Below are 26,341 nucleotides of genomic sequence, written 5' to 3'. Positions count from 1 at the left end.
TGCTACTTCATAGGGATGTTTAATCAAAATTAACAAAACAAAAGAATTTCAACAAGGAATATTTTTAATAGATAATTTGTTACATTCCATGTGTCAGACTGTAAAAGGGATGGCTCAGAACGAAGGAGCAAAAAATGAGGTAAGTAGGGAAGGGAGAGAGGAAAATGTATTGTAAAAATGGAATCTTAAAAATATAAAATCTATTTTATACTGTACTATATTCAATTATAAATATATATACAATTTTTCAAGATTTTATGCTTGAACTAAAAAAATTTGGAAAGTGTTATTTACAAGTAATTTTTCTATCGTGTCTGATGTTGGCAGCTTGTTTAATAATTATTAGAAACAAACTTTCTGGAATAAAAGAGTTGCAAATGAAAATGATGTTTTAATCTTAAATCTCACTAAAATATAATTTAAGACTGATGGAAGATTATTACTAAAAGTAGATATTTTACTGACACAGAGGTATTTTGAAAGGGAAATGACTTACAAACGAATGTCACTTTTCAGTGCTTCTTTCTTGGATAATTTTTCCAACCTTTCGTTAACCACGAAACACAAACGAATGCAAACATAATTGTGGGGATGCAGTTAAACTTTTCAAATCAAGGAAATGTTTCTAAAAATAACCGGCAACTCTATTGACGTTTCCATCACTTACACTTTTGCAAAATAACTCACACGTAAACAGTTCGCAGCTCCAACCTTTACAAGCTGAGGCTTTCTTAAAAATTGATGGCACCACTTGTTGCTCAGAAATTAGTCTACTAAATGCAAGAGTCATGCAAATAAGTGAATAAAGATGAAGTTTATGAGAGGATTTTGATTTGAGGCTCATGGTAAGAATGAAAAATGTAAGGCACCATTACTGACAGCATGACTCCACATTTCTTATCACATCCTAATAGTGAAAAAGTATTTTCGCTGAAAATTCTCATAGGATCCTATCATCCTATGAGAAGGGAGCATCTATTCACAATACGACAGATAATAACTGAATGGGACCGAGGCATAGACAAATGAATATTCCCTGATAGAAATGGTCACTTATCCAAATTAAATATTTATCCAGAAACTAGAAATCCACTCTTCATTTTAGGATACAGTATTATTTTTGTCACAGAATTCCTGTTTATATTTCTGTCTTTCTTTTTTCTTTGTATTCTTTTATTCCCGGAATATTTCTGTTTCGAAAATTTTAAAAGGAGAAATGACAGGAAATGGAGAATGCTTTTATTCAATAAACAGGCAAATGTTATACTAGTGTTCTTGCTACATGTCACATGCCTTTTGACATTAGTTTAAGGTGAACTGGGCCTTTGCAAAATAATGGAAGTCAGAAAATTCCAAGTTTAGTCATGTATAGAGCAACAGGTTAATATGTAACTGTTAGGACGAAGTGTAGATATGAATAGTATTTATGTAGAATATCTTGCAGCTGGAAGCTGAAGAACAGGCTATGTAATTAGAAAGTAGCATATCTATTAAAGAAAAACTCTTCACAAGAGTAGTTCTGCAGAGAAGTGCTCTTGATGTAGGTTAGGCAAATATGAAAAAAGCCTCAATCTGCAACAAATAACAGCTCTTATTAGCTATTTAATCTAAGTAACACCAAAATACAGGGTTTCTGATAAGCCCCCAAGTGACCCCTGGTTTAAGGGGAAAAAATGTGCTAAAAGGAAGATCTTGGAGCTGTCCATCAATTTCTGAGACACACAGAAATCCTGAGCAGTGAGGCAATGTACTCTCCGTCTTCATGCATAATACATACCAAATAGGTGAAGTAGTATGTAAAGTGAATTTTAATTGGTTATAATTGTCATTTCATTTAGTAAAGTATTGTCTGGAGACCAGGATATCAATTAGCACTCTATGGACTCTGTTACTTATGAAAATATGCATATAGAGAGATGATGTGCTCAAGCAGTAGATATACTTTAATTAAGAAAATGGTACAATACTTTAAATACCTTTACAATATCAATTAATTGCTATATAGGTAGATTTTGAGTATCAACCTGGTAAAATCAAAATCACTGTGTCTGATTTAAATGAACTTGAAAAATATGTTTTAGTTTTGCTACCTGATTTCTTTTTCTCAAAGAATTCACTTGATATGCTGCAAGAAAAATTCCAACATTAAAAAAAATGCACCCAAAAACCCAGAGATGTTTGATGATGAAAATTTTCTTTTTTAACTTTAAGCCTCGATATGCATGCATTTCATGAAAACAGAAAAAAAAACCCACAATATTAAGCCAAGAGTCCTCTATGAAGATCTCTTTCATATGTCCTTCATTTCCTTAGCATTAATGGACGTTCAGGCATCAATAAGGTAGAAAAAAAGATGATTGATGTATTTCGTTTTATTATTAAATTGTTGGTAACCAAGGCAGCTTTTCTTTTTTCCATGGGGATGAAGAGGGACCTGTCCCTTTTTAACCACTTGCTCTGAATGACTTTTATACCCAATATCAGTGAGAAGAGAGGATGAATGTCACCTCTCTTCTCTTCCTCCTCCTGCCGATGCCTACTCCCTCCTTTGATTGACAGCTACTAATAACCTTCCTGCCCTAAGTGCCATGGAGACACTTTATTAGGACAAACAGCCAAGGAAATCTAGGAATGAAGCCAAGTCTGCAGTGAGTTATTATCGGGCTTGTATTTATCTCAGCTTTGTAATTTTTTTCAGTGATATGCAAATCCTGAAATAGATCTTCTGCTGTTGAAGGACAGGTCCCTCTGTTAATTGATCCACTGAGATTCACTCTACCCTCTTTCAGCTCTCAGCCAGGGAAACGTGCTACATGAAAGACTCTCAGAGCTGTACACAGGACACAGAAATTCTCCATGCTCTCCTTCCACAAGAAGAACTTCCATACCAAAAATGAATTTTCGTTTCATAAAAACACCTTCTCTCTCAATATTATCTGCCCAGTGGATCAAACTGATTTGTTTATTTGTTTATTAGTTACATAGGAAATACTCTTTCAAATTATAACCAAATGTGATTTCAGCTGGGATTTACATTTTCTCTCGAAATACACCGAGCTCACATATATTGTAAATATATTAAAACTAATTCAGTGAGAGCCAACATTTATTTTTTCAGGAGGAGAAAAGAAATGTGGGAAAGACCAAGAAGTAGAGAAATCAGTTTTCTTGGAACAACTCCTTCTTTGTAAATTAAAAATACAAGTGCACATCACATCCCCAGCCTTTTCAATTCTATAAACATTTATTTTATTTATTCAAAACCATTCTGTGTATGTGTGTGTATCTACATGCACACCTCAAGAAGTTTACCAATAGGACATTAATAACAATGATAATAATAGTAATGTGTCTATATTAAATCTTCATTGACTTGATAGCTTTCTGGCACTTAAAGTGTTTATATGGCATGTGAAGACACTACTGGAACAAAGGCAAACAAAAATTATGAGCTAAATAGCTGAATATTGATTAGCATTCTGCCCAGAATTTGTGTGGCCTTGGAAGAGCCATAGACATAGAATCAGAAAGACTTGATATAGATACTGAGCTCCATACTAACGCTCTTCCTTTAAAACTCAGTGTTTTCATCTATAGGCCAATAATTAATAACATTAATACTTTCTTAATGACATAACATTTCTTCTATAAGTATAAAATAAATGAGCAGGTGTGGAATTGTTTCATGAAGTGTCATTCCAAGATAAAGTATGAAAATGAGTGAACGATTGCCTTATATCATTACAGTTTATAACGTAGTAATTTTTTTTAAGTGTGGTCAAGTAAGTTTGAGGAACAGGCTACATTTATAGGTTCATAGTACACTGTAGCTATTACCTATTCATATTTTATTACATCTGTAATGTATGGAACATATCCTCTCAATTTTGCACATTAACATTTTGCAATTTTCATTAACATAGGAAGCAACAAGCATAGTCCTGGTATGCCACTGATTATTTAAGAATTGTCTTCCCTTCATCACCAAGGTCTGAAACACAATAAAAACAAATCCAGTGAGGTTTCACTTTATTAGTTCAGGGAATATCTCCACACTCTATGCCCCAGAGCCCGTTTCAGCTGATCTCTCAAGTTGCCACCCTCTAGAGCAGGCTTTCTCAGGGTGGGGAGGGGGCTAATTTTGTTCCCCAGGGTGTATGTGATCACATCTGAACACATTTTGGGGTTGTTACAATTTGGGAGAAAGGTGCTACTGACATTCAATATAGAAAGACAAAAGATGGATGCTGCTAAACATCCTACAATGCCCATGTCAGTTTCCCCAACAGAGAATGATTTAGCTTACATGTGAATAGTGACCAGGCTGAGAAAGCCGGCCCTACAGTTCCATCTCAGTCCTCCTTTCATAAGTGCTTCGTATCCATGTGTCTTTGAGAAGGTCTCTTCAATGCTTGGGGCTGCATCCCTTCTAAACTTTGCCTTCTTGTGCTGTGTTTGGCCCAGGTGAAGCATCTGGGATTCTGTCACCAAGCCCAGCTCAGACTCCCGGGCTCTTCTTAGGTAGGAGAGTGGCAGGAATAGACTTTTTCTTGCAGAGAGAAATTGGGCTATTCTGTAGGATTCTGTAAGATTAAAAAAAAAAAGATTTTCAATTTCCAGTAACAATTTATATTTTAATATTGGCAAAATGTATCTGTTTTTCAATAAAATTTCCCTTAGATATATAAAAGCTCCTGATGAATTACAAGTGAACCCACAGAAAAATGAGAAAAATGTGGTATCTATATACGGAAGTCACCGCACATATCAGAGAAATACCAATCATGGTTTACATCGTCATTCAAAGAGTCATTGGACAGCCCAGCAAAATTCTTAGACCTCAAATTTACTGTGCATTCATTATTGCATTCATTTTTCACAGATGCTGCTTGTGATAAGGCCTATGCTGCAGTCCATGACTGCCATATCCCAATGAAACTGCTAGTTTTCATGCAGCTAATTCAGTAAGGATTTTTAGACTTTCTATAGCCATATTTAAGAATAAGTAGATGTAATAAAAGCGCCTCTACTGTTATGAACCTATTCCTTTAATTATTAAATATTGAAAAAAATATTTGAAATGTAGTTTCTAAAAAATCAAGAATAATAACTTTTTTTCTAAAACTAATTATGCTTATCAAAAGTGAAAATCTTTTTAGACATTCTAATCTCCTAAAGGAAGATATATAATATAACCCATTGTTATAATAAGGGGACTTGAAGCCATTTAAGCAGAGCAACAGTCATAGTCAAGGAAACTATTTCTAGATTTCCTGGAGCTCCCAAGAGGAATTAACAAACGTGGTCCACACAATGCAGATTTATATATATATATTTTGTTGTTGTTTTTTTTTTTTTTTTTTTTTTTTTTTTTTTGAGACGGAGTTTCGCTCTGTCACCCAGGCTGGAGTGCTGTGGCCGGATCTCAGCTCACTGCAAGCTCCGCCTCCCGGGTTCACGCCATTCTCCTGTCTCAGCCTCCCAGGTAGCTGGGACTACAGGCGTCACCACCTCGCCCGGCTAGTTTTTTGTAGTTTTTAGTAGAGATGGGGTTTCACCGTGTTAGCCAGGATGGTCTCGATCTCCTGACCTCGTGATCCGCCCGTCTCGGCCTCCCAAAGTGCTGGGATTACAGGCTTGAGCCACCGCGCCCGGCCGCAAAATGACTTATTTAAAATCGGCTTAAAAAATTGAATTTTGGAAGATAAAACTGGGAGAAGGGAAAATATAACATTTTAAAAGTGACAATTTCACAATTTGAAAAACTATTAAAATGATACATTCTTTAAGGAATAAAAGCATGTTGTTGAGCTGTTTTAAATTGATGAAAACATAGTGAAGAAGTTACCCAGGACATCACCCTGATTGAACATCACACTGAGGAACAGAAAATAGGGATGAAATTATAACATACGCATATAGCTGCTAGGCTAAGTTTTACAACTCTTTACATTACAACAAAGGGATGGGGGATGAAGTTGATTCTCATGGTGGATGGCATCTAGAGCTCAAAATAAAAATATGAGTAAAACAATTCTCAAGGATGGCTTCATTAGGATTATTTTAATAAGAATTATTATGCAAAGCATAAAGGGTCTAAGAATAAAAAGTGAAAGACCACTAAGCTTGAATAAGACCCCAATAATCTACTACTTAACAAAAACGTCTGTCCCAAGGCTCAAGTGTATAACCATGGCCTTTATTCTTGAGCTCCTGCTTCATTTGCACAAAAGTCTTTGCACAGAATACACATGGATGTACATATATATTGTGTATATGTAAATATATACAAGTAAGCACATATATACAATGTGTATGCATGTAGATATATATACACAGACACTATAATGTATATGTGTTATGTATGCTGTGTGTGTGTGTGTGTAGTGTTTTTTAAAAAAGAGATATATTTGTAGACATAATTTTCCTGAGAATAAACATTTTCAGATATATATCCAGAACAAAATTTTTAAATAAGCTATGCACTAGCTAAAACAGAAGTTAATCACAATATTATTTTACTGCTATTTTGGTATCACAACTTGGGCTTCTGCAAATGAGTGTCATTGGCTGATGTTCCTGTGCATTGGATCACATTCATATTCAACCAACTCAAAGATGTTCCACTCACTGCTCACACCCACATAGATGTTTATTTTAAGCAAGTCATCAGAATGTGTCAACTACAGTTGTCAATATGGTATTTTATAAGAAAAAGCATTGCGTGTGCATTTTAAGTAATTTAACAACAATTAGATTACTAATTAACTAAATTCAATAAATAAGTTATTGATTTAATAACGCACAACAAAGTTACTTCAAACTGGAAAATAAGGAATATGAGCCAAAATTGAATCAGTTTGCTCAAAAGACCAAATCTGAAGGACTATAGAAGAATGTGACGTGGGCCGGGCGCAGTGGCTCAACCCTGTAATCCCAGCACTTTGGGAGGCCGAGAAGGGCGGATCACGAGGTCAGGAGATCGAGACCATCCTGGCTAACACGGTGAAACCCCGTCTCTACTAAAAAATACAAAAAACTAGCCGGGCGTGGTGGCGGGTGTCTGTAGTCCCAGCTACTCAGCCTGGGCGACAGAGCGAGACTCTGTCTCAAAAAAAAAAAAAAGAGTGTGACCTGACTTATGAACTATGTCACCCAAGCCCACACCCTCACCATACTAATTTTCGAGGCTTCGAATGTCAGGATTCTAATAATGCACCTGTTAGAAACTAACTGGGAAACTGTCTGGCCCGACATTTTTCCTTTTCTCCTTAATGTATATGTGTAAGCATTTTTTAAAATACTGGAAATTTGGTGGCTTTGTGTTTTATTTCTATGGAACTTTCAAGAATGTCTAGCACAGGTATGAAATGAAACAGAAATAATAGTAGTTCTATTAATGCTTCTGAGTTCAGGATATTCCTCAACAGTGTTTTACTAAGGGACCAATATGTAGTGTCTCCTCAATGGTTCTACTTCCTTTGGAATAAAAGTAAACTTTGTGGCTTGGACCAAAAGCTGCCTCTAATATTCCTCATTCTTCCTCTTACATTCATCCTCATGACTTCCTCCCCCACTTTATTCCTAAACTATTTAAAATTAACTTTCAACTTTGATGAAAACACAGGAAAGAAGACATTACCCAGAACATCACCCTAACTGAACATCACGCTGATGAACAGAAAACATGGATGAAATTATAATATATGCATAGAGTTGCTATATCAAATTTTACAACTCTTTTCATTTTAACAAAGGGATAGGAGGAATGAAGCAGATTCTTACAGTAAATAGCATCTACTCAAAATTTTCAAAGTGAGTAAAACAATTCTCAAAGATGGCTTCATTAGAACATTATTCTAATAAGAATTATTACCCAAAGCAGATTTATCGTAAGGTTCTAAAAATACAAAGTGAAAGACCCCTGGGCTTGAACATGCTCTTTCCTCCTCACTTACATCCATTCCAGTTGCCATGTCCTATTAACCACCTACGTCCAAGTTTAAAATGCATCTCCAGGATATCTTAATCACATGCACTCATGTCCAGGATGCTTGCTCTCTGCAGGTGGTACAAGGGTCTCCTCCCCTGTACTGACATGCCATGCTATCTATGTATATCACAACATCTATTAATTTTTTTTTTTTTTTGAGACAGAGTCTCACTCTGTTGCCCAGGCTGGAGTGCAGTGGCTGGATCTCAGCTCACTGCAAGCTCTGCCTCCCGGGTTCACTCCATTCTCCTGCCTCAGTCTCCCGAGTAGCTGGGACCACAGACGCCCACCACCTCGCCCGGCTAATTTTTTTTTTTTAATGTATTTTTAGTAGAGACGGGGTTTCACCGTGTTAGCCAGGATGGTCTCGATCTCCTGACCTCGTGATCTGCCCGTCTCGGCCTCCCAAAGTGAACATCTATTAATTTCTAATTTGTCTATTCGTGTCTCAGAAAAACAAAGGAGTGTCTTCCATGCTTGTACCCTTTTGCCTGCTACAGTGTCTGGCACTAAAAAAGGCCTCAATACATCTTGAATAAGTAAATGAATGGATGGATTTGCTTTCTTTGTTCTAGAAGCATTAGAGCATTAGAGTGTCCCAGGAGCTTATACCTTAGTTCTGTGTTAAATTGTGCTTCCTGAACTGTGGCATTCATTATCATGCTGAGATAAATTTGCCAAACATTTGTTTGAAAAGCATGAGCAGCCCTTAAATTAACCTCAGGACAATTACTATATATATCAGTTTGTTCCAGAATGAATGACCACCAAAGAATGTGACTAGTTTTATATTTGCATAAAATACAATTAGATAAAAACACATTACTGATCCAGAAAAATTTCTTCATGAACTTCACAAAAGGCTCTAGAGACTCAGATATGGTCAGTGTGTTTAGTTCTCGTTCAGGAAAGAAAGAACCCAGGGGTTAGAACTAGTTCTTTCCAGAAGCCAAGGAATGGGAACAGGGAGGGCTCTTTGGTGTGTGTGATGGTTAAATTAGGTGTCAACTTGACTGGATTTAGTAATACCTAGAAAGCTTGTAAAGCAAATGTTGGGGTATGTCTGTGAGGGTGTTAGCATGTGAATCTGAGTAGACCAGATGGGAAAGGTCTGCCTTTAATGTGCAATGTGGATGGGCCCTATCCAATTGGCATGGGGGCAGGGTGCAGAAACAGACGAAAGGCCAATGTGTCCATCTATGTCCTGGAGCTGGGACGCACTCTTCCTCCTCTTTCTTGGACATCAGAACTCCAGGCTTCTGGCCTTTGGACTCCAGGACTTGCACCAGCAGACCCCTAGGTCCTTAGGCCTTTGCTCTCAGACCGAGAGATACACAGTTGGGTTCCCTGGTTCTGAGAGTCTGACTTAGACTGAAGCACATCACTGGCATCCCAGGGTCTTCAGCTTGCGCATGGTCCATTGTGGGACCTCTCAACCTCCATAACTTTGTGAGGCTATTCTCTTAATAAATCCCCTCTCATATGTCTATGTACATATCCTCTTGGTTCTGTCTGTTGGGGGACCCTAACCAATACAGTGTGCACCTATATGTCCGTTTGTACACGGTTGTGGGGATGGGAGGAATGAATGGGGTTGGAACAGGTAGGAAGCTGAACAAGGCAATGAGAGATTTTAAAAACTAATGGGCAGAAAAATGTCAACGGAGGCAAACAGAGGACGGATGTTCATGAAATCTGGAGGGGAATCTGTAGCATCCCCAAACTCAAAGAGGCCAGGGAACCTGGCAAGTTTCCAGGAAACAGCCAAGGTTCTGACGTCCAGGATGAAAGTAAACAGCACACGGTTAAAAGGAATGGAGAAGAGAGGGGCTCTGGACTTCTCGAATACTGGTTTCTAAGCATCTTGGCTTGTATACCCAATTAATGAAATTATTTTGAACATGTACTCCCAAAATAAATGTATTTTTAATTAAATTATATGTATGCACTATTGTCTATTATTTGTATGTAGAACTTTCAAAGCCAGAAATGGGAAAGAATGAGAAAAACTGTGTTCAAGAATATCTCCTTAGGTTACTTACTTTTAAAGGGGAAAAAGGGAAAAGTTTGTCATTACAATGAATGTATCTGAGGGACACCCCCATAACTAAGTGATCAAATTGAACATCATCAAAAAACTGACCAACTGACATGATTTATCCTATTGAGACACACTGAGAACAGCAATTCATCACCTATGTGGTTTGCCTGACAAAAATATTTATCCTAATGTAATCACAGGAAATGAAAGGTATCCAGATCATAAAGGAAAAAGTGAAGCTAGCTCTAGTTGTATATGACATAATTTTGTATATGGGAAATCTTATGGAATCTTTCAAAAATGGTATTGAGAAAGCTAATAAGTGATTTCAGCATTATGCACACAATTAATTATATTTCTACATTCTAGCAATGAACACTCTGAAAATGAAACAGAGAAAGCAATTTTTATTACAATAGTATCAAAAATAAAATGCTTGAGAATAAATTTAATAAGAGAAACTTGCACACTGGAAACAAAAATAACTTCATTGAGAATAACAAAGGGAGACCTACGTAAACAGAAAGACATTACTCCTTCATAGATTTGAAGACTCAGTATTGTTTAAATAGCAATACCCACCTACTCCAAATTGATTGGAGAACTCTTTTAAAATCTCAGCCTCCTTTTTCTCAAAAGTTGATAAGCTGATTTAAAAATCCATATGGAAATGCAAATGACTCATAGTGCTCAAAACAGTCTAGTAAGAAGGAAAACAAAATTGGAGAACTCACATTTTCTGACTTCAAACTTACTCCAAAGCTACAGTAATCAAGACAGTGTGGTAATGGCTTAAAGATAGTCATATAGATCAATGGAATGTAATTTAGAGGCCAAATTAAAAACAACAATAACAACCAAAGCACTTACAATTACAGTCAATTTATTTTGATAAGGGAGTTAAGGAAATTTAAGAGAGAATGAATAATCTTTTCAACCAATGATGTGTGGAAATTGGATGTCTTTATGAAAAATAGAAAAAACAATTAAGTTACACTCGTAATTCACAAAATGTGCAAAAAAAACCCCCTTAAAATGAATACCTAAATATAAACGCTAAAACTAAAAAACTCTTAGAAGAAAACAAGCATAACTCTTCGTGATCTTAAATTAGAAAATAGTTTCTTAGATATGACACCAAAAGCACAAGAAGCAAAAGAAAAATACATAAATTTACTTCATAAAAATGGAAACTTCCGTGCTACAAAAGACATTATTACGAAATTAACAGACAACCCAAACAAATGTAATACAATATTTAAAAAATCATATATCTGATAAAAGTCTAATGTCTAGAACGTATGATGCACACCCTTAACCATTAAAAAGACAAATAACCCAATTTAAAAATGGACAAAAGATTTCAACAGACCTATTTTCAGAAGAGACATAGAAATGGCTAATAAGGACAGGAAAAATGCTCAACGTAGTCATTACAGAAATGCAAACAAATCACAATTAGGTATCATTTCACGCTGACAAGGATGGCTATGATAAGCAACTCAGACAAGACATATAAATGCCACACATGATTTTTGATTGATGCTTTATATAAAAGAAACAGAGAAAACACTTGATTGTGACAATTGGTGCTGTATATTGGGTATTAGTAGTATATCAATGTCAGTTTCCTGAACATAACCCTTATATTGTGATTGTAGAGAAAAATATCCTTATTCTTTAGAGCTGTGCAGTTAAATCTTCAGGCTTTTGTTACTCTGATGCTGGCAACTCTTAAACAGTTCAACAGCAATACTTTTTAAAATTACGTATATAGAGATGAGGTAAATGTAGCAAGACATCAATAATTTGTAAATCTAAGTAAAGATATATAGTTGTTTCTTTTAGTTATATTTAATAATTTTTGCATTGTATGTTTTAAACTTTTCAAAATAAAAAATTAGGAATAATAAATAAAAGGCTAGGGTAATCATAAATATAAAAATCAATATTGTTATATTTTTAACTATACTTCAATGCATCATCTGTGCAAACATACTTTGGAGATGATCATGTCTAGAAAAAAGATATTTAGTTCCTAGGATCTGGTGGTTTTGTGTGTTAAATCTACTTTTAGAAGTCTTAAAACTTTCCAAAAGTTTTAATATGCATTTCGGGTACCTCCAAATACACCGTTTAAATATCTCTATAAACCTACGGTTCCTCTCAAAATTTACTAAGTAGTAGCACTTCAGTAAAAGAACAAATTAAAGCTTCTGTTATTTGAAAAGTAGCCTGTAAAGACCACTAAATTTTATTAACATCTTTGAATGGACATAAAGTGCCTTGAAAAGTTAGGGATGTTCTCAGTTGAGCAATGCCATCAACTCTGGACTTCTTTTTGCTAGAGGACTGATTGTGCTCTCAAGCCTCTGAGCATGAAGCATGAGATGCCTTGTGGCTTTGCACAGCCGTGAGGGCACCAGTTACACCCTGACGCATGCTCCTAGCCTCTTCCTAATAGTGCCACCTACTGTAACGGGGACATGAAGCATGAAAAAATTGTACCTCCCTGCGAGAAATACCTTCACAAATACAGATTTAACCCTTCCTAGTAGAGATAATAGTAACACACAAAATATTGGGGGGAGTTCTAATAGGAAGAAAAGAGTCACCTTCCCCACTTACAGATAATAATTCAAAGCCTCTCAAAAGATTTTTCTCACCCTCATATTTTCCTCTGGCTTCTATGTTTTTCCTATATTCATTATAGATTGTTTTTCTGTGTGTTTGTTGAATTGAAGGAAACATTACGCATTGTTTTTCATATATTATTTTATATTAGAAACCGGAATGTTTTTTCAATTGCTAGGGCAAAGAAAAATAAAACGGGAAAAGTGTTACTAGTCATAGCACCCAGAAATAACGATACTGTGATTCAATTGTTCTGGCAATGTTTCACTGTGGTGCACTATACTTACACGATGTAGCAGGTGAAATTGAAATTCTGATGGGTGTGAGGAAGATCCTGAACCCAGAAATCATTATTCATCCTAGAGTTCATGTAAGAACCATGTATTGCTCAGCATTACAAGGTAATAAGGAAAAATAAAGTCAGGATCTACCTAAGTCACAAAAAATAAAATTACAAGAAGGTAACACTATTACCAACTTTATAATATATAATATATAAATACATTGAATATTGTATGCATGTAATTAGACAAATTTGTACACAGACTCAGAGGATGAGGTAGAAAAAGAAGATAAAGTCAATTGGACAAACTGTAACCAGCTGGAGAATCTGGTCAAAGGATATAGGAGAGTCCATTCTGCTACTCTAACACAATTTTTATCTGTTTGAAATTATTCTTCTCATTTTGTTAAAGAGTTGAAGGTCTCACTCTGCCACTTATGCTAGAGTGCAGTGATAAGATCATAGCTCACTGCAGCCTCAAACTCTTGGGCTCAAGTGATCCACCTGCCTCAGCCTCCTGAGTATCTGGGACTACAGACATGCACCACCACGCATAGCTAATATTTTCATTTTTTTGTAGATACAGGGTCTTGCTATGTTGTCCAGGCTGATCTCAGACTCCTGGGCTCAAGTGATCTTGCTGCCTCCGTCTCCCAAAACAATGGGATTACAGATGTGAGACTCCTTATTGGGCTAAAATTATACCATAATAAAAAAATTACTTAGAATAATCTAAATGTTCACTTAGAAAATATAGGACACATCTTGACATTTCCCTTTAACTATTTAGCAATAGTTCTTTCTCATTTTCCCTTTGTTGAGTTAATGTAAATAAAATTATACCTGCTTTGAACATCAGAATTTTTAAAATATTTTCTCGAGATGCCCATGGCCTCGAGGTGCTATGTGTACACAGTATACCCTTTTCAAATCGCACCTTTTACAGCACTTTGTGGTCCTATATATGCAGTATTTTGAGATGGGAACACTTTATGGTGCTAGAAACTTCAGATCATTTATTTCACCTGATTTATTCAACAATTTGGTGAAATCATTATGGTAAATATTATTGTGCCCATTTCCAACTGAGAAAACTAAAAGTCATAGTGAATAATTGCTGTCTTAAGAGTGTGTGCATTCTGAAGAAACTGACATCCACTTCTACATCCTGTGGTGTGGGATCCCAGGGTAAAACGCAGTTCACTACATGGCTTTTTTGCCTCATTGTATTAGTTTCCTAGGGCTTCAGCATTTAGTTACTACGCGTTTAGTGACTTCAAACAACACAGATGAACTCTTACAGTTCTAGAAGTCAGAAGTTTAAAATGTCTAGAGCTGCATTCTTTCTGGAGATCTATGGGAGAATCTTTCTCCTCTTTTCCAGCTTCTAGCAGACACCAGCATTCCTGAGCTCATGGCCCTTTCCTTGATCTTCAGTTAGCATAGCACCTTCTCTCTGACCTTCTGCCTCTCTCTTACAGGAATCCTGATGATTCTATCAGGTTTGTCTGGACAATTCAGAATAATCTCCCATCTCAAAACACTTGAGTCCCTTTTTCCATGTAATATATTAGTAGGTTCCAGGGATTAAGATGTGGACATGTTTAAAGAACCATTATTCCATCTAAAACAACCATGCTATAAAAAGATCCACATACTGAAAGCTTCCAATTAGCCTTGTAGTGCTTATTTATTTTATGATCAGTAGAAACAAAAATAAAACAAAATTTGAAATACAAGCGAAAAGATAATAAATTAGAAAGTAATTGACGTTGTGTCCGGAATTGGTGGGTTCTTGGTCTCACTGACTTCAAGAATGAAGCCACGGACCCTCGCGGTGAGTGTTACAGTTCTTAGAGATGGTGTGTCCGCAGTTTTCTCCTTCTGGTGGGTTCGTGATCTCACTGACTTCAAGAGGGAAACGGCAGACCTTCCCCGTGAGTGTTACAGCTCTTAAAGGTGCCGCCTCTGCAGCTGTTTGTTCTTCCCAGCGGGTTCGTGGTCTCGCCGGCTTCAGGAGTGAAGCTGCAGACCTTCGTGGTGAGGGTTACAGCCCTGTGTGTACACCTCATAAAGGCAACCTGGACTCGAAGAGTGAGCTGCAGCAATATGGCAAAGAGTGAAAGAACAAAGCACTCACCAGGCGGAAGCGAACCTCTACCGGTTGCTGCTGTCTGGCTAGGGCAGCCTGCTTTTAGTCCCCTATCTGGCCCCACCCACATCCTGCTGATGGGTCCATTTTGCAGAGAGCTGATTGGTCCATTTTATAGAGAGGTGATTGGTCTATTTTGACAGTGTACTGATTGGTACGTTTACAATCCCTGAGCTAGACACAGAGTGTTGATTGCTGCATCTACAATCCTTTAACTAGATATAAAGGTTCTCCAAGTCCCCACTAGATTAGCTAAATACAGAGTACTGATGGGTGTATTTACAAACCTTGAGCTAGACACAGGGTGCTGATTGGTGCATTTACAATCCTTGAGCTAGATACAGAGTGCAGATTGCTGCATTTACAATCCTTTAGCTAGACACAGAGTGCTAGATAGAAAAGTTCTCCAAGTCCCCATTAGGTTAGTTAGATACAGAGTACTGATTGGTGTTTTTATAAACCTTGAGCTAGATACAGAATACTGATTGGTGTATTTACAAACCCTGAGCTAGACACAGAGTGCTGATTGGTGTGTTTACAATCCGTTAGCTAGACATAAAGGTTCTCCAAGTCCCCACTAGACCCAGGAGTCCAGGTGGCTTCACCTAGTGGATTCCTCACTGAGGCTGCAGGCAGAGCTGCCCACAAGTCCCCTGCTGTGCACCTGCACTCCTCAGCCCTTGGGCAGTCAATGGGACTGGGCACCCTGGTGCAGTGGGCGGCACTCCTTGGGGAGGCTCCTGCTGCCCAGGAGCCCCCGGCAGCATGGGGGAGATTGGGGCATGGCTGGCTGCAGGTCCCAAGCCCTGCCCCGCAGGCAGGCAGCTTAGGCGCAGGGAGGCAGCTTAGGTGTGGGGAGAATTCGAATGCAGCAATGGTGGGCTGGCACTGCTGGGGACCGGCGCACCCTCCACAGCTGCTGGCCTGGGTGCTAAGCCCCTCACTGCCCTGGGCCAGCGGCAGCATCGGCCAGCTGCTCTGAGTGTGGGTGGCTGAGCCCACGCCCACTGGGAACTGGTGCTGGCCTGGGAGGGCCCTGTGCAGCCCTGCTTCCCACCTGCGCGGCTCCCTCCACACCTCTCTGCAAGCAGAGGGAGCCAGCTCCAGCCTCGAGCAGCCCAGAGAGGGGCTCCCACAGTGCTGTGGTGGGCTGAAGGGCTCCTCAACCCCACCAGAGTGGACACGGAGGCCGAGAAGGAGGCCTGCTAGCATGTTGTCACCTCTCAAGGTGGTGCAACATCTGACTAACGGAATTTCAGAAAATGAAGAGATAGTTATCAAAAAAAAAAAAAAAAAAAGGACATTTTCCCTACTAAAAACCATGAACTCCAGAAATAAAGGGTACAAGACTTTAGATTTAAAATCTTAAGGACAAAGTTCAACAACTGATAAATTTCAGGACCCAGGGCATGAAGACAATTTCCCAAAATTCCAGAGGGGTCAGGGAAAATAGCTTTGCTAGACATATTTGGAACTAGGTGGCTCTAAATTTCTCAAGTGGTGATATCTGCTTTGGGAACGTCAAAAACTATCTTTACACTTTTTACAAAGAAAGTTGTTCCCAAAGATTTGATACTCAAACAGTAAAACAAGGATGCCATCGTTTGAATAATTGTGTCCCCTCCAACATTTACCATAAAATACGATCCTCTGTGTGATGGTATGAAGAGGTGTGACCTGTGGGAGGAGATTAAGACGTGGGAGCTCAGTCCCTGGGAATGAGATTAAGCACCCTTGTAAAAGGCCTAGAGAGAGCAGGCTCCTTCTCTTCTATGCTTCTGCAAGTTGAGGCCACAGCAACAAACTTCCATCTTGGGAGCAAGGGCAGTCCTCATCAGACACTAATGCTGGTTCTTTGATCTTAGACTTCCCAGCCTCCAGAACTGTAACAAATAAGTTTCTGCTCTTTATAAATTGCCTGCTGTAAGATATTTCGTTATAGCAACACAAATGGAGGAAGACAAAGGGTGATGTTTGAATAAACTTTTTTCAGATATGCAAAGACTAAAATAACTTGACTTCCCATATATATTTTCCCAGCAACCTACTGTAGGATGTTTTCTTGGCAAATAAGAGAGTATGCCTAGAAAGCAGAATTTCTAGAATTCAGGAAACAGTCTTCACACTATGAAATGGTAAAAAGTCACCCCAAAAAGAGAGCTGTGCAGCAGATGTGGAGAGCAACCTGTCACAGTCAAAACAGAAAATACACTTCGATGAGAGGTAGCTCTTAAGGAAGGGAGTAGAGGGGAAATTTGCATTTTTAACAAGTTTCCAGGTGCTGCTGATGCTTCTGGTTTTGGATCTGCACTTTAAAGGCCATCATCCTAGGGCATCAGTGGCCTCTGTGGCTGAAGACTTTTTGCTGACTACAGGGGTACAGCAACTTAGTTACAGCCAAGCCACAAGTGCCCTGGAACTAACAGCCCTCAACGTGGAGGAAGTCACTGGATAAATACCCTCACTTTCATGCCTTTAGATAGGAGAACTCTAAATCTCCAGATGGGTAACTGGCTTAATGATGAATTCCTTATTGGCTTCTCCCTCTTCCTTGTCTCACTTCACCAATTTTCTACCAATGTTTCCTGAAACAACCTCTCAAATAAGCTTCTGGGAGAACCCAAACCATAATAGCGAGTGCTCAAGAAAATTAGTTTAATTAAATGAGCATAAAAACAATTAAAAAAATTAAACCTCACAGTAATCCATTAAAATACTTTTGTATAGGCATCTGTTTGCTTCTATCATGCACTGCTGTTCAAATGGTTTATCTACTGCCCAAGAATTAACAGTGAGGCAGCATTAGAACTTTAAGTCTTAACTCCCAGTCTACTGCTTAAAATGATTTTAAAAACCACGTTAGTCATTTTCTTCAATTTCAAAAACAAATGTCCAATTGGTTTCATTGAAATTTGAGTGGTCCTGTGGAAACTAAAATACAGTAATTATTATTTATCTACCAGCTAGGACATTGCTGGTAGACTTACAACTGACACAGAAACTGGAGAAAGAAATTTAAATGATTTTTATTGATGCAGACTTTCAAGGAGTAACATTTCTACACACTAAGCTGGGAACAAGGAAATCTGTCAAACAGGAAGCACTTTTAAAAGCTGAGACATGAGAATAATGCTCGTCAGTTTTCCGTGGTGGACAAAGTGAGAGCGAAAGGTTTAGATCCTAAAAGAAAGGAGAAAGAAGTGCTTTTCAAAGCCTGGGTGATACTGCAGGTGACAGGGACCCCACTGCCTGAGGGCACTTCCATGGGCCACTGCAGCCTTCCCCCCACATACGCGTGGTTTTATCCTCAGGCAAAGCTTCCTGGATTCAGTGAGAACCCTTTTCGAACATCAGATGGCATGTCACAGAGCTGCACACTGTCTCCTCCTGGGCTTATAATGAGTTTTCCTCACTGCTACTACCTGAGCCCCAAAATGCACATTAAAGGACACTGTCAATTAATGTTTGGATCAAAATGTGACCTACATTACTACTGACTGTCATGGAGACAGTTCTGCAGAGTCCACATGTCTACTCATATATTTTCAACACTCTATTAATAAGAAGGTATAATATTCAATTAAAAAGAGGTGATCCCTTAGGAACCACAAAAACAAAAGAATTCTGTATATTACCATTGGATATGTGATATCATTTAATAAATTAACTGTTCCCTTGGAGCTATGCTCTTGTCACCAAGAATAGAGAGATTCAGAAAACTTGGGCTCAATATTCCCAACTTTTTCACTGAGAAGTCAGATCCCCTTACACAAATCTCGCTCTCTTTCTCAGTCCCAGTGCCTTTCTTCATAAAAAGGGGGAATTTGACTGCATGGCCTCAAAGTCTACTTCCAACTCACATTCACTTACCTCTCTCCGCTTTTATCGATACTGGTACTTCACTTTCTACTGGAACTTCATGAAAGAAAGAAGTAAAACAGGGCTAAAGAAAGGCTGGACTTTATCTATGGTGAAAGATTAAAAATAGCAAAAACAATAAAAACACAACTAAATATAAATGTATTTACAAAGAAAAACAGGCTTCCCAAATCATTTGGATATTTGTCCTCTCCAAATCTCACGTTGAAATTTGATCCCCATTGTTGGAGGCGGGGTCTGGTAGGAGGCGTTTGAGTCATGGGGTCAGATCCTTCATAAATAGATTAATGACCTCGCGGAGGGGTGTGAGTGAGTGAGTTGTCCCTCCATTAGTTCGTGGGAAAGTTGATTGTTAAAAAGAGCCTGGCATCTCCCACCTTGCTCTCCTGCTTCCTGTCAAGCCATGTGCTATCTGCACATACCAGCTCTCCTTTGCCTTCTGCCATGAATAACAGCAGCCTAAAGCCCTCACCAGAAGCAGATGTTGGCACCATGCTTCTTATACAGTCTGCAGAACTGTGAGCCAAATAAACCTTTTATCTTTAAAACTTACCCAGCTTGAAGTATTCCTTTACAGTGGTGTAAAGATACTACATGACTTCACGCTATTTTTTTCCTTCATTATAGTGGAACTATGTATCTACAGGTTCTTCTTCTGTCTGCTGTCTCAAAAAGAGGATCCCCCTTCATGCTCATGTGTAAAGGTGACTGAGGAAGGGTTTCAGCATCCTGCTCTGACCTGTAAAGACCTAGAAGTTGCTACTTTTTCTACAGGTAAAAAAAATAAAAGACGAACACAAAACCCCTGAAAATTAATAACTGTTTTTGAACCCATCAGAGAATCTGGGTATACTGCTATCTCAAAATCTGGAAAGGTATATGAATCCAGAGGTCCAGGGTTAGAGCCCAAATCTGCTTACCTGAAACAAAACCACTGGAGTCATAAACAAGTGGGAACACATGAACAGTAATTTTGACAAATTGCTAGAAGCTGCATGTGGACTGTTGTGAGAATATGAGGCTCACAGTTTTAGGGGAAGCATACATTTTCATAGACTTTATCTGCAGGACCTCATTGGGTTATCATGGTAAAAATTTGCACAAGATCTCGTCGTGGCTCTGGATGAGGGAGGGGAAAGTAATCATTATAAAATGTGTGAACTCCCATAGCCTTCTAGATAATGAAGATCTACCTGCCAGACTATGCCAGAGCCTAATACCACTTGGGGAAGGTCATTTCCCTGACTTCAGACCCTTCTACTCTTCCTGTCTTAAATATAAGGATGAGGGTTAAGAAACAACGGTTAATGACAGACCAGGAACAAATGCCCATTAAAGATTTAATCATAAGATTGTAGACACTTCCCTTCCTTCACAACTTGACTCAAAGAACTGTAAGACATGGCCTCTGTCTATGGAGGAAATGTTAGCAAAGCCCAGAAACAACAAGGAAGACAAGGGCACCAGAGAAATTTGAAGCATCTGTCACCTACAGCTACAGCAAACCTTAAACACAGCCTACTTTCTAACCAGACTAGTGTAAAACCTCACACTAGAACCCTTTTTATCACAATTTCTAATACTTGAGACAGTGTATTCAGATTTCAACAAAGAAGTTACAGGCATAATAAGAGACAAGAAGAAACTCAAACTGAAGAGACAAAGCAAGCATCAGAACAAGACTAAAATATGCCACAAATTTTGGAATGATCAGACATGGATTTAATCATGTCAATTATAATGCAAAAAAGTAGAAAATATGCAAGAAGAGGTGATTAATAGAAACAAAAATATAGAAACAGTAAGAAAAAAAGCAAAAAAAAATCAAGAAATCAAAAACACTGTAATGGAAATGAAGAATGACTTTAATTCGTTCAATATACTGCATAGGACGAAGAAATAAATAAGTGAGCCTGAAGATATGCCAATAGACATTTTTCAAGTTAAATTTCAAGAGAAAAAACATTAAACAATGAAAAAGCAGAGCAGACCATCCAAGAACTGTGGGAAAATTTCTAAAGATGTAACTTTTGCAAACTCTAAGGAAATCACTAATATTTTCTAACAGTATGACTAATATACTGAGAGGAGATACGGTAGAATATAAAATGCTTAATTAAAGCCAGAGAAAGCAAAAAAAAAAAAAAAATGAGGAAGTAAAAGAAGCAAAAAATAAGTATAACAAATAGAAAACAGTTACAAACAAGCTATTCTAGTAAGTCTACTAAAAATACAAGGAGCTGAATTAAATTTTAATTTGGGATAATATTGTGTGATGTTTTGGTATATGTATGACCCATGAAATATATGGGGCAACTTACTTGAACTATTTATTAAACTATAATCAATAATCACTTTAAATGTAAATGATCAAAATATACCAATTAAAAGACAGAAATTTAATAAGTAGGTATGTTGTCTACAAGAAATTAGTACTAAATATAAAGACTCAGCTAGATTAAAAGTGAAAGAATGAAGAAAGATACGCCTTCCTAGCACTAGTCAAAGAAATTTGTCATACCTATTTAATTTCAAACAAAGCATTCTTTAGAGCAATGAAAATTATCAGGAAAAAGAGGAACCCTTTAAACTGATAAAGGGATTATTTCTCCAAGCAATCATAGCAGTCCTTAAGGAGTATGTAGCTAACAAGAGTATCAAAATACTTGAGGCAAAAATTGATATAACTGCAAGAAAAATAGACAAGCCCACAATTATAGTGGAAGACTGCCAATACTTCTATTTTACTAATTGATAGATCAGACAGACATAATATGAGTAAGGTTATTGTTGACCTGAAGAGCACCGGCATCGATTTTATCTAATTGACATCTATAGTCACTAAATTCAACAACAGCACGGTATACATTGTTCTCAAGTTCAAATGGAGTATTCACAAGAAAAACCACAATCTGGGAAACTCAAGAAACATTACAAATTTTAAAAGAAGATAAATTATGTAAAGCATATTCTTAGACCACAATGGAATTAAAGTGGAAGTGAATAACAGAAAGCAAGCCAGAAAATTCTCAAATTTTGGAGAAAAAAAGCATACTTATAATAACACATTGGTCAAAGAAGTCCTGAGAAAAATTAAAACATATTTTAAACAAAAAAATAAGTGCTTTTTATCAAAACTTGTGGAATAGAAGAAATAATGATTAGAGAAAAATGCATAGCCTGCAATGCATGTATTAGAAAAATGGAAAGATCTAAAACCATATTTCTCAGCTTCTTCCTTAACAATCTCGAGAAGAAAAAGCAATATAACCCTAAAGCAAGATGGAGCAATAGTATAAATTAAGCATAAATCAATGAAATTGAAACTGAAAACCAATAAAGAGATTCAACAAAACTAAAAGCTGAATCTTTCCAAAGAGTAATAAAATCGATAAACCTCTAGACATAACAAAGGAAAATTTGAAAGAGTCATATTAATAATATTAGAAATGAAAGTTGGGTCATTATTACTGATATTATGAATAACAAAAAGAAAGTAAAAACTTTACTTCTAGCGAATATATGCCCACAAATTTGATAACTAAATGAAATGGACAAAATTCCTTAAAAGATCCAAAGCACTACAATCTGCCCAGAGAGAAATAGGTCATCTTAATAGCCTGTAACTGTTAAATAATGTAAACATATTATTAATAACCTTTCATAAGATAAAGTACCTAGCCGAAATAGTTTCAGTGGTAAATTCTACTAAATATTTTTAAAAGAAATGATATCAATTCTTCAGAGTCTGTTCCAAAAAGATACTGTAGCAGAGGGAACACTTCCTAACAGAGCCAATGAGGCCAGCCTTCTCCTTACCAAAATCAGATAAGGTATTACAAGAAAAGAACAGTTACAGACCAATTTCTCCCATTGATATTGAAGCAAACAGCCTTAGCAAAATATTAGCAAACCAAATCCAACAATATGTACAAATAAATTTTTGATATGGTTCAACATTAAAAAATCAGTCAATGTAATCTATCATGCCAAAAAAATCAATCAATGTAATCTATCATGCCAATACACTATAGAAGAAAGATCCCATTATCATCTCATTTTGGTACCAGAAAGGGGTCCATATCCAGACCCCAAGAGAGGGTTCTTGGATCTCTCACAATGAAGAATTCAAGGTAAGTCCACAGAGCAAAGTGAAAGCAAGTTTAATAAGAAAGTGAAAGGAATAAAGGAGTGGCTACTCCATAGGCAGATCAATGACTTGAGTTACTCAACTGAGGACACTGTTACTTCTTGATTATATGCTAAACAAGAGATTGATTATTCATGAATTTCCCAGGAAAGGGGTGGGCAACTCTCAGAACTGAGAGTTCCTACCCTTTTTACACCATATAGGGTAACTTCTGAAAGTTGTTATGGCATCTGTAAACTGTCATGGTAGTGGGAGTGTATTGTAGCTTGCTAATATATTATAATTAGCCTATAGCGAGATGTGAGGACACCCAGAGGTCACTCTCATCGCCGTCTTGGTTTTAGTGAGTTTTGGCTGCCTTCTTTACTGCAAGCTATTTTATTCGCAAGGTATTTATGGCCTATGTCTTGTGTTAACTTCCTATCTCATCCTGTGGCTTAGAATGTCTAACCTCCTGGGAATGCAGCCCAGTAAGTCTCAGCCTTATTTTACCCAACCCCTCTTCAAGATGGAGTTGCTCTGGTTCAAATAACTCTGACATTTCCTGCCTCCCTTTTACAAGGGAACCCTTAATCCTAAGGATTGCAGATGTATGAAGATCCATCTTCTGTAACTTCTTCATGCTGAATAGGGGCAATGACATTCCTGCTTAAGTATTAGGGTCTTTTGTAATCAGGGTAGAGAGGAGCTCAGCCAGAAAGTGTTAGCATGGTAAGGGCCATTCACAACTCTGAGTTCTGACAAAAGGTGACATCTGGAAGATTAATAGGTGTTCAGTTTCAGAGAACATTCGGTAAGCTTATCCTGCATTCCTACACAAAGAATACAATAGCAATTATTCCATGACAGCAAAGCAAAATAAGCAAAATTATCGCAAGTAAAGTAAACAAGAAGGTTTTCCATGAACTGGACAATTGTTGGAAATTGGCTGATATGGGATTGCTAGCTGATTCCAAAAAATGCACAGAATTAGAATATTGATTCAGGTTTTTACATTACGCACCCCTCGTGTTTCTACTGAGCAGCAGCCAGAGATCACTGGTTGGTTCACTGGAATAAGAAGAATTAGTCAGAAAAAAATACCCTCAAAAGCAACTGATGAGACTAGAATCTAATAACAGGTGTGCCATAGTTCTTTTTTTTTTTTTTTTTTTTTTTTGAGACGGAGTCTTGCTCTGTCGCCCGGGCTGGAGTGCAGTGGCCCGATCTCAGCTCACTGCAAGCTCCGCCTCCCAGGTTTACGCCATTCTCCTGCCTCAGCCTCCGGAGTAGCTGGGACTACAGGCGCCCGCCACCTCGCCCGGCTAGTTTTTTCTATTTTTAGGAGAGACGGGGTTTCACCGTGTTAGCCAGGATGGTCTCGATCTCCTGACCTCGTGATCCGCCCGTCTCGGCCTCCCAAAGTGCTGGGATTACAGGCTTGAGCCACCGCGCCCGGCCATAGTTCTTGAAGTATAACTTTTTCTCTCTCCAATTTTCCATTTTTTAAATTTATTTTTTATTATACTTTAAGTTATAGGTACAACTGCACAACGTGCGGGTTTGATACATAGGTATACATGTGCCATGTTGGTTTGCTGCACACATCAATTCTTCATTTACATTAGGTATTCCTCCTACTGCTATCCCTCCCCCGTCCTCCCACCCCACAACAGGCCCCAGTGTGTGATGTTCCCCGCCCTGTGTCCAACTGATCTCATCGTTCAATTCTCACCTATGAGTGAGAACATGTGGTGTCTGGTTTTCTGTTCTTGTGAAAGTTTGCTGAGAATGATGGTTTCCAGCTGCATCCATGTCCCTACAAAGGACATGAATTCATCCTTTTTTATGGCTGCATAGTATGCCATGGTGTATATGTACCACATTTTCTTAATCCAGACTGTCATTGATGGACATTTGAACTGGTTCCAAGTCTTTGCTATTGTGCCACAATAAACATAAGTGTGCATGTGTCTTTATAGCAACATGATTTGCAATCCTTTGGATATATACCAAGTAATGGGATGGCTGGGTCAAATGGTATTTCTAGTTCTAGATCTTTGAGGAATCGCCACACTGTCTTCCACAATGGTTGAACTAGTTTACACTCCCACCAACAGAGTAAAAGTGTTCCTATTTCTCCACATCCTCGCCAGCATGTGTTGTTTCCTGACTTTTTAATGATCACCATTCTAATTGGCATGAGATGGTATCTCATTGTGGTTTTGATTTGCATTTCTCTGATGGCCAGTAATGATGAGCATTTTTTCATGTGTCTGTTGGCTGCATAAATGTCTTCTTTTGAGAAGGGTCTGTTCATATCATTTGCCCACTTTTTGATGGGGTTGTGTTTTTCTTGTAAACTTGTTTGAGTTCTTTATAGGTTCCGGATATTAACCCTTTGTCAGATGGGTAGATTGCAAAACTTTTCTCCCGTTCTGTAGGTTGCCTGTTCGCTCTGATGGTAGTTTCTTTTGCTGTGCAGAAGTTCTTTAGTTTAATTAGATCCCATTTTGTTTATTTTGGCTTTTGTTGCCATTGCTTTTGGTTTTTTAGTCATGAAGTCCTTGACCATGCCTATGTCCTGAATGGTATTGGCTAGGTTTTCTTCTAGGGTTTTTATGGTTTTAGGTCTAACATTTAAGTCTTTAATCCATCTTGAATTAATTTTTGTATAAGGTGTAAGGAATAGATACAGTTTCAGTTTTCTACATATGGCTAGCCAGTTTTCCCAGCACCATTTATTGAATAGGGAATCCTTTCCCCATTTCTTGTTTTTGTCAGGTTTGTCAAAGATCAGGTAGTTGTAGATGTGTGGTATTATTTCTGAGGGCTCTGTTCTGTTCCATTGGTCTATATATCTGTTTTGGTACCAGTACCATGCTGTTTTGGTTACTGTAGCCTTGTAGTATAGTTTGAAGTCATGTAGTGTGATGCCTCCAGCTTTGTTATTTTTGCTTAGGATTGTCTTGGCAATGTGGGATCTTTTTTGGCTCCAGATGAACTTAAAGTAGTTTTTTCCAATTCTGTGAAAAAAGTCATTGGTAGCTTGATGGGGATGGCATTGAATCTATAAATTACCTTGGGCAGTATGGCCATTTTCACTATATCGATTTTTCCTATCCATTTGCATGGAATGTTCATCCATTTGTTTGTGTCCCCTTTTATTTCGTTGAGCAGTGGTTTGTAGTTCTCCTTGAAGAGGTCCTTCACATCTTCTGTAAGTTGGA

This window comes from Trachypithecus francoisi, unplaced genomic scaffold (assembly GCF_009764315.1).
Source record: "Trachypithecus francoisi isolate TF-2019V2 unplaced genomic scaffold, Tfra_2.0 Lachesis_group17, whole genome shotgun sequence".
Lineage (NCBI taxonomy): Eukaryota > Metazoa > Chordata > Mammalia > Primates > Cercopithecidae > Trachypithecus > Trachypithecus francoisi.
The sequence above is the reverse complement of the archived record's forward strand: the minus strand, read 5'-3'. Positions refer to the sequence as shown.